The sequence below is a fragment of the Capsicum annuum genome, chromosome 6 (genome assembly GCF_002878395.1).
Source record: "Capsicum annuum cultivar UCD-10X-F1 chromosome 6, UCD10Xv1.1, whole genome shotgun sequence".
Classification (NCBI taxonomy): domain Eukaryota; kingdom Viridiplantae; phylum Streptophyta; class Magnoliopsida; order Solanales; family Solanaceae; genus Capsicum; species Capsicum annuum.
The window spans coordinates 13,409,062-13,419,579 of record NC_061116.1 but is presented as its reverse complement, the minus strand read 5'-3'; the positions used below and the strand labels follow the sequence as shown (position 1 = coordinate 13,419,579).

The following is a 10,518-nucleotide window of genomic DNA, read 5'->3' as shown; positions in this document are numbered from 1 at the left end:
GAATATCATCTACATAAACCAATACAAAGTTTTATAGTATCTAAAAACACTATCCATTTTTCTTTAAAAAGTTGGAGGAGCTGTCTTTAGTCTGAACGGCATAACCAGCCACTCAAAAAGTCCTTATGGGCATCTAAAGGTTGTCTATTCTATACTATCTTCATGCATCTTAATCTTCCAATATCCGGATTTACAATCAAATTTACTAAATAGTTTTCTTTCTTGTATTCTGTTTATTAATTCTGTTTTGTCTGATAACTTATACCCATCCATTACATTATTATAATTTAGTCTTTTGTAATTTAGTACCATTCTAACTTTTTCACTTACTATTTCACTATGGTTTCTTACTATGAAAGTTGCTGATCTATGTCTTGATTTGGATCTTCTAATTATCCCTAATTCTAGTAGCTCTTTTATTCGTATTTCAAAGACCCTAAGGTCTTCATTTGTAGCTTCTATAGATGTTATTTTTATAGTATATTCTGGATTAATTATTTCTAATTTGCAGGTAATTTGATTGGAGTCCCAATGTTACAAGAGTTTTTTTCCAATAATCTCAAGTTTGTCTAGGATTTGTATTATTTTATCTAGGTCTTTTTGATCTTTGATTACCCCTATCTGTTGTATACCTTTTCTAAAATAGTATAATTCTATATGTATTTCTATTAAAGTGAAATCTTTTTCTATTTCTTCTACTGTTAATAGGTCTTGTAATTCCTCATGCATTGTTACCTTTTTTTTTTTAATCATTACAAGTACAATTTTCTCCTTTATCATATTCTAGAGTTTTTTCCATTTTATTTGATCATTTGAGCTTTTGATTCTTTATTCTGTCTTATCTTTAAGGAAATGATATTTAGTTAGTAGGGGTTGTGTCTGTACTGGTGAGTGAGTGATATTGCTAGCGAATATTACCCAATTTTTTTATAACAAAACATCCGCCATTATTTTGCATCATAAAAATCTAATCCTAAGACAAAGTGTGCTTTTATGTTTAACTCTCTAACTAGTATTCCAATGAGTGTATATGATGGTTGGTAGAATTTTTCACAAGTATTAATAAAACTTACCTTTTCTTTTGGTATATAGTCTGTATAGGTATTATGGGTTCCGTCCCATTTGCATGGATTCTTGAGGTTCTGGCAATTTTTTAATTAATTTTGATGGTAAAATTATACTATTTAAAATGCTTTTTGTACATCCTGAATCTACTATAGCTGATGTCTCGAACTCATAGTCTTGAATTTTTATTCTTGCTAAAACTTTGACTGTACTAATTTTCTTTTCTTCATTACATACCATTCCTTCAAATGATATCTTCATTGATCTTTTCTATTTACCTTTATTATTTTCAATAGATGTATTTAATAATTCTACCTCTACTAAATCTTTTTCTTTAATTATCTCTTTACTGTATATTCTTATCTCTAATCTTCTTAGTCTTTCTTCTAACTCCAATATTCTGCCTTCTGTTGTTCTGGTTATTGGTTCTTTCGTGTAGAAATTATTTAAATTATTTGTTGATTTTGGAATTTCTAGGATTTCTGAGGTTTTTCCTATACATTTTATGCATCCTTTCTTATAGCATTTCCTATATTTTGCCATTCTGTTTTTACTTGGAAACCATTTACAGAAACAACACTGGTTACTGTCTAATCCTTTTCTTTCTTCAAATTTATGTTCACATTCTTCTATCAAATTTACTAAATCATGATAGTCTGAGTTCGTCTTTTCTAATCCTATTTCTTTTATAAATTCCTCTTCTCCAGAATCAAAAGAATCAGATTTATCTTTTTCTTCTTCAAAAACTTCCATACTCCTAATGGAGTATATACTTTCATTATAACATATATTCATCTACATTTATCAAATTTTCATTTACATCTTCTATTAATTGTGCATTTCTAGGGCTACTATTATTTCTTTTTGGACCAGTATTTGCTAAGTGCTCTATACTCTCACAGGTAAAATATTCTAATTTATTTTTGTAGGTTCTACTGGTGTTATATTTTCTTACATGTTTATTCTTATCTAGGTATGACTTTCTTGCGTTTGATCTTCTTAAGTAATATTTCTTCCTAGGGCGATAGTATTTTTTATATGCCTTTTTATATTTTTTATTTTTATAATCTTGGTCATAATGTTGTGTAGTATATATGTTATTACAAAAATCTGTATCACTTCTTTTTAATTGTTTTTGTGTCTATATATTTGTATATTTTTCTTGTATATATCCATTACATATTGTATTCTTTGCCCTATTGACCATTGGTTGTTTGGGTTTTGTATTACTCCTTCTCTTTTGTACCATTTTTCTTCTGTCTCTCTTTCTAGAGCCCCTAGTAATTTATTAAATAATCTAGCTCCTAGAGTCTGATCAAACGAGTTTCCACTAATTATACAATAATAAAAGTAGTCATTTAGAAATTCTTTAATCCTTTACCAATTATTAATACTTAGTTGTTCTAAATTTATTAGGGCCTTTTGCTACAATACTACTAATCCACTATTGGGATCTTCTTCTGCCAGTAGAGTATGTACTTTGTTTACAAAATTGTATAGATTTGAACGTAGTTCTATTAATTCCTGAAAATCTTGTTGGAATAATGTCTTATATGCTTCCCAAAGTGCTTTAGTACTTTCTCCTAGAAATGTTTCTAAATATCTATACATAATTTCTGCATCTAGTTCTTGATTCCCCTGTATATGTTGTATGTAATCTGCTACAACTATATTTTTCCATATGTCTATTACATTATTCCATGCCTGAGGATCATGAGCTGGTAAGTTTAAAATTTTTTCTTTATTACCACATTCTTATAATTTAATGGGTTCTTCTATTAGCATTTTTTCCCTCTAGGTTTTATGTCTTGTTCAACTTGAGTGTCTGGGTTTATTCTAAATACCCTATATCTTGGTAAATTTTCTGTTGTTATATTTACTCTTTCAATTCCGGTTGTTCTCTGGAAAGGGTTTACAGTACTTGCCGCACTTTCCATAAATTCTTTTATACTTCCGTCTATACTATAAATCGATTTTGAGTCTTCGCCTTTTCGTTTCATTTTATGTGTATAACCATAATTATATGTTCTTACTCACAATTTACAAAATGTTCTTTAGCTTTGGCGAGATTAAGATTTCCCATTTTACAACCTATACATTTGAACTTTCTATCGTTATTTATTTTGTATAGAGCTTCTGCTTTTACTACAGCTTTATTCACTTCAAAGCCTTCTTCTAATATTTCTATATTCATAAAATTAGTATTTTCACATTCTTTCAATTTCTTCATCAGTTTCTTTTTCATTTGTATATTGGTAGTATGTGAATCTTACTAAAGTTTCTCCTTTAGTATTTATATACATTAAATGATAGGTTGGCTTTAGTATTTCTTTCTTAGTAAATTTTTCTAAGTTCCATTCTAGTTCTGCATAGTCTTTTGAATTTATCTTTAGGGGTTTCATTAATTTAATACCTTTATTTTCCATTACACTTACTACATCATCTATTCTTAGTATAAATTTTGTACTACTATTAGTGGCGAGTTTTCCTATAAATCCTACACATAGTAGTAAATTATTTTCATTATTTATTTCTTCATATCCTTTAGTTTGGATCCCTATCTTTATATATTTTTAAAATTATAGAGAATTTATCATATAGTCTGGACTACAATAAAAAAGTCCTCCATTTGTTGACATGTCTACTTCTGTTATTCCAATTATAGATCTTTTGAGTGTGGCCATCTATTGTCATAGATTGTAACTAATATTTTGGTTCCTAGATTTTTTTTTGTTAGTCCTTTTTGGCCTACTACTTGAGTCCCATGTGCATGAGGCTTATGTTTGACTTGACAATTTGTCTTAAAGATTCTGAACTTATTAGATTTGTACTAGTGCTATCTTTACCAATTACGCATAATTTTTCTTCTCTATAATGTTTATATAATTGTGGCATTGAAAACTGTCCTTCACTATATAGTGTCTTTTCACTTATTAATTTTAATTTGTTTTGTTGAAAAAGATGTATATCTTTATCTACCTCTACAATTTCTTCTAGCTGTTGTCTTGGAGTCATTTTTGATCTTTTTATTATTTTAGATAACACATTATTTGTTAAAATGTTTTGGGTAAAACCTGATCTTGGTCTACTTGGGGATGTTGAAAAAAGGTCCATGATTTCTTAGTAGAGTTTAACTTTTCTTTCTCCTTTTGAGGTGTTAATTCTACTTTCTTTAGTTGTTCTATTAATTCTTCTATACTAGTTTGTTGTTCGATCTGAGCTTTCTCTTTTTTAGCTTGTTGTTCTAGCTGAATTTTTTCTTCGATTGCTTTTTCTAGATTTTTATCAAGTTCTCAAAGTAGTAATATTATAATAGTATTTTGTTTTATTATTGTGGAGTCTGCTTTTCCCTGGGGTTGATGATCTGATAATCCTTTGGGATTTGATTGAATTTGTGCCGCTTTCTGTAATATTGCTAAGTAGAGTTGATTATTTATAGGAATGTTATTCATGAGAGGGTTATTTCTTTTAGTTGACTAATTTCTTTACGTATTTCTTTTAATTTTTTTCTATGTTATTTATACTAAGAAAATTTATATCCTTATTTGTTATTACTTTAATTTTTCTTTCTAATTCTATTTGTTGATATTTTAGGAAATCAATGTTCTGTTCTATTTTATCTAACCGTTTCTTTTGTTTAATTTGCAGGTTTTCCAATACTTCTAGAGTCTTTAGTATTTTACTGTCTTCTCTTTGTACTGCTTCTTCTAGATTTTTTATGAGATCTGTAATAATATTTAGTTGAGAATCTCCTCCATGCAAAATATATTCTTCGTTACTGAAATTACATTTAATTAATGAATCATCTTTTATTCGTCTATGTCTCTTTTCTGTTTTTAATTGCAAATCTAGATATTCTATTTTCTTGAAGGTATCTATTGTAATGTTCTTATCCTAGCCAAAAAGTCTCGCTATTGCATTCTTCTCTAATTGATTTTATTCTAATATTTCAATAATCTATACAATATCCAATCTGTTCTAATTTATTTTTTAGCAGGGTTAAGTGGTCTACACAGCCTAAAAGTTTTTCGCGATTTGAAAATATAATTGCTTCTGACAAATCTATTGATTCTACTACTCTTATTTCTTCTATTAAATTTTGTTTCTTTTTTAGAATTCAGTTAAAATGTTTTAAATTTTTATATAAGTAATTGTATGGTCTTTGAACTTGTCTAGCAAACGGATGTGTTTTCATATACGGTGATTTATCCTAAAGAAATGACTATTTTACACTGTTCTCTATAATGTTTTATTATTCTATTATAACATTCTATATCATTTCTAATACCTTCTAATTCCCATGTTAAAGCACTTATATATTCTTTTACAAATTTCAATTCTAGTGTAGTTAATATTTTTAAATAATTACTTAAGATTAATTCTAGTTCTATTTTTCTGCGCTTTGTATTATTTCTTTGTTTAAATACCAATATCTTATTCTTATATTTCTAGCAAATGGATACCTTTTCATTAAAGATTGTTTCTAGACTTGAGGTGCTTTATCAATTCGTACTCTAAGCCAGATATTATGGTGATTAGATTATCTAGTCTTCTCAAATCTTCTTTTGTACTATTTAGTTTTTTATATTCTAAGTATAAACTATACAAATTATTCTCGATTTCTTCTAAAGATTTTGTATTTCTATAAGGTGTTCTCATTAAGCTAGATAAATATTGTTTATCCTCTTCCAACTTTCTTCGTTCTTCAATTCGTGTCTATGATATTCTATTTGCACTTGTAATTCTACTAATCTAGTATCTATTCTTTTTTTTTTCTTGATGGATCTATCCGCTTAGTTCCGGTGAAAGTTCAAGAAGTTTAAAGTATAATTGTCCTTGTTCTACCAAAATCTTATATAGTTTCTTATAGTTTTTTAATAATATACGAATATCCCAATAATACTCTGAATCTGATATTATCTCCTTTTCGTAGGGTCTAGGCCTTCTTTTTTGAATTCTAAAAATATAATCGAACACCATATGTTTTAATGTCTCTAGAATCTTAGGGCTGTGATACCAATAATAAACAGATAATAAAAAGAGAAGATAAAATTGTCCGGTGAAACAAGTAATCAAATCAGAAAAGTAGCTATGAGAAATAAAGCAGAGTTAGAGCGGATGTTTTATAATATGGTATAAATTCTACTCAGTACTCCCTCCTTCGTTATCCCTAGTTCCGTGTAGTAGATAAGTTATAAAGATCAAATATATTTTCTCCCACCAAAATAAATTATATTTTTTTTTGTTTTATACCCTTTTCATCTCTTTCTCTTCAGTTTTAGGTATTTACCAATGGCTTCTTTAATCACACTCCGGGATGATACAACAGTCCTTTCAAATCGTTATCGGACTTTTTTAATTCCCTAGGAATTTACAGATTAATCCATCGTTATTGCTAAACACTGAGAGAATAACCATATACTAGTGGTATGTTTATAAGTAATTTACCAACAATACAAGATCGAAAAACTGGCGGTAATCCGCATGGCCATCCAGATCTATAGTATTTAAAACACATCTACGAGTACATACATACTAATAAGTAATTTACTAATTTTAGAAGATCGGAAAACTGAAGGTAGTCTGCACGGCTGTCCAGATCTATAATATTAAAACACTTCTGAAAAAAATATGAACTTGATATAATTCAAACATAATTTACAAACTAGGGAGAAAATACAATTATCTATGTAACGACTATTTACATGTCTTGAGGAAGAAGTGAGGTTTCCCTTTCGAGAGTCCCCTGAAAGCTAACAACTACCGGAATGAAGGAATAAGAGACCAATATATACTTTCCACACACTTGGCACGCCCAGTGGGACACGAATCCACAATCGCTTGATTCTCAGAATGCCCCCCAGTCTTGAGAGGATGAGGCATTTGCCTTTCCTTTGTCTTTGCCTGTATACATCCTGAAACAAAAATTGTTAGTTTTCTTCTTTTATTAGTCTACTTAGTTGATCTGCTAGGTTATTATCTTTTCCCTTAATATGTTCTAAAACAATATTGTAAATGAAAGTGGCATCTAGGAAATTCAACCACCTCCTTTTACTACTATTCTTTTCTTTTATTTTCTGATAGAATTTTACTATAGCCTCGCAGTCTTTTCTTACTAATATTTCAGGCTTGTTTAATATATAAAGTTTACGATTAGTGGCGAGTTTTCCTATAAATCCTAACTCAGATTGAACAACAAGCTAGTATAGAAGAATTAATAGAACAACTAAAGAAAGTATACCAAGTTCTGTTCTATTTTAGCTAACAGTTTCTTTTGTTTAATTTGCAGGTTTTCCAATGCTTCTAGAGTCTTTAGTATGTTACTGTCTTCTCTTTGTACTGCTTCTCCTAGATTTATTATGAGATCTGTAATAATATTTAGTTGAGAATCTTCTCCGTGCAAAATATATATATATATACACACACACACACATCATTATGTTTTTAATTATTAGTAGAAAAATATAAAAAAGAAGAAGATAAAATCAATGCATAATTGTCTGCACTCTTGTCGATATTTACTTCCACAAGCCTGCCATTATTCAAGAGCATTCTTCTTCTTTTTAAGTAAAACAAAAATATGAACATAATAGTGAAAATGAAGGATAACCTTGAGTATAATAGAATCGCATAAAACCAAAAATATAAACTTCTATAGAAAGAAAAACGGAATCAATACATAATCGTCTAAACTCTCATCAATGTCTACTTCCACGAGCGTATCACCATTTAAGAGCCTTCTTCTTCTTTTTCAAGTCAAATAAAAACAAGAATAAATGAAGGAAAACCTTGAATAGAATTTCATGAAATAAAAATATGAATTTATATATATAAAAATGAAGTAATATCATAAGACATCTTAATTTTTATATGAAATTAAGTAGGTGGGTTATAAAGGTATAAATATTAAAGCATAATTGCTGAAAAAAGTGAAATAAAGAAGAGATGAATATATGAATGCAAATGGTATTAATTGATTGAGCTAGCAGAGACTTTTAAGTTAAAGGTAGTGATTACGTGGGCTTCAGCAGGCTAATCAAATCAAATGAATCAAATATTTTTCTATATATATATATATAATTAATAGAATTAAAGGTAGTGACTTTTGAGGGTTTTTTTTAGACATAAATATTTAAAATAAGAAGAAAGTTCAAGAAATGCCAAAAAATTCACAAAAATAGAGTGATTGATATGAGCCTGTCCAGCTTCCCCTCTTAACTGATATTGCATTTTTCTGTGTTGCATTCGTTGCACTGTTGTAAAAAGGCATAAACAGGATTTTCACTTAACATCAAATTATAATTATGATCTTTAACTTTGTTAGTGCACAAGTAGGTCTTTTAACTATATAAAAGCTGAATAAAAAAGCACTCCAATTCTGCAACTTACATGCGTGAAACTCAATCGCTCCTATGTGGAATAGTAATCCACCCAACAACTGCCACCTAATAAAAAAGACACATTATAAGTATGATATTTAACTTTGTCAGTGCACAAATAGATCCTTTAACCATACAAAAATTGAGAAAAAAAAACTCCAATTCTAACTCCGACACGCATGATTTTGAGTGTATACACGTATTTTGTCAGGTAGGATTAAAGTATTTTTTTTGTTTATCTTTTGTATGGTTAAAGGGTCTACTTGTGCATTGGTAAATTAAAGGTTATAGTTATAATTTGGTGTCAAGTTAAAAGTCATGTTTATGTATTATGCCTTGTAAAAAATTAGAAGAACTTTAAAACTATTAAATTGACATTCTAAAAATATGAAAATAATTTTAATATGAATGAATGTTGTACAATTAAGAAATTTTAATATAAAAATTATTATTATTAATTATTTTAATATAGCAAATAAATAGAAAAAAATAAAAAAAAGGTCAAAAAATTAAGAAAAAAGAAAAATGGGAATGGAGGACTTAGAAGTATGCCACAACAGCATACTTCTAAGTCTCTTTTATATCTATATCTATAATCTATATCTATATTTTATATTTATAATATATTAAAAGTGTGAAAACCCTTAGAAAAGTTATTTGAACTTATTACTCTTCATTAAAAGACTCTACAATTGATAAAATCATCTTTTTACTTTTTTGGTTCCTTTATTATTTTATTTAATTAAGAATTTATATGAAAAATTGATAATAAAATGAAGGCTTAAGACATCGACAACCACTTTAAGTTGTCCGAAAATTTACTTGAATCCCTCAACTAAGAGTGATACCTATTGAACACTTATACTGTGTAAAAAATTATTTCTATTAGGCATTTTCGGATATTGAGTAAAAATTGTGAATTGCATATAGCACAACCATGGTGACATGATAAAAAGGACTAATTGAAAGATGACACGTGGCATATAAGCACCAATAATTATTTAAAAATAATTATATTTAAAAAAAAATAATAATTGGCCCCCTTTACCCCGGTCATCTTCTTTTCCAGGCCATCCTTATTCCTTTCAACATGGTTGTGAACAGTGATTTTTTTTTTTTTTAATCCTTGGCATAGATTGTTCATTTTCATAGATCAGAAAAACTACCGGAAGACGTTGAAAGTAAAAAACAGAATATGCTTTTTTTTCCCTTAATGTATCAAAATCTCAAAGTCAAAACAAGTACAACTTTCAAAAATCTAAAATTCCAATTTTCACTAATCAAAGAGTTCTCAAGCAGTCTCTTTCTTCAGCTTAGCAAGTTCCTGTCTCACGACTCCAGCCCTCTTTATCTTTGCCAGCAAAAGCTTGAACTTGTCAAAATCATTAAGTGAAGCCCTCCTCTTCTCAACTATCAACTTTCTTCCTCAGGAACTACTCTCCCATTTGTTCTTCACGTCAGCAACTTCCATAGCAGCAATGAGGGTCTTCTTCTTTGGAATTCTACTAATGTCAATTTTGATATCTGTGAGTGAAAGTCTCTTAAAATTCATCTGGATCGTCACCATGTCTGGAGCATCAACAAGAGCCCTGTTTTGGTCAATGACATTGGCGATAACAACTGACGGCGACCGAAGTTGCAACTGACGACGGCTACGGGAAGGGTGGGGTGGGGGTTGAAGACAACGAACTGGGGTGGGTGGGGTGTGTGAAGACGACGAATTGAGATGGGGTGGGGGTGTTGTGAAGACGACATGACGCGGGGTGCTTTTTTTCCTTTTTTTTTTTTTTAAATTAAAAAATTATGATAATTAAAAATTATATTAATAAAATAAGTTAAGGATAAATTTTTTAATTACAAAAGTGAAAATATTATTTACTCTTTGATTCACGCGCCCAAGGAGAGTGTTTACACTTTCTTTGTCAAATCAATATTTGTGCTTGATAGATATCAATTTTAGCACTTGAGCTGTCTGATAGGTACAAGCCTTAGTTGAGCGTTTTAAGTGAATTTTCGGAACAACTTAAAGTGGCTATTAATGACTCAAGCCTAAAATAAATATATGAAAAGAAAT

At 29.0% G+C, this 10,518-nt stretch overlaps 1 pseudogene; it reads right to left on the bottom strand.

Annotated features, from left to right (window-relative positions):
* Nucleotides 1-9,673: 9,673 nt before the first annotated feature.
* LOC124899411 lies at nucleotides 9,674-10,103 on the bottom strand (annotated as a pseudogene).
* Between the last annotated feature and the right edge of the window lie 415 nt (nucleotides 10,104-10,518).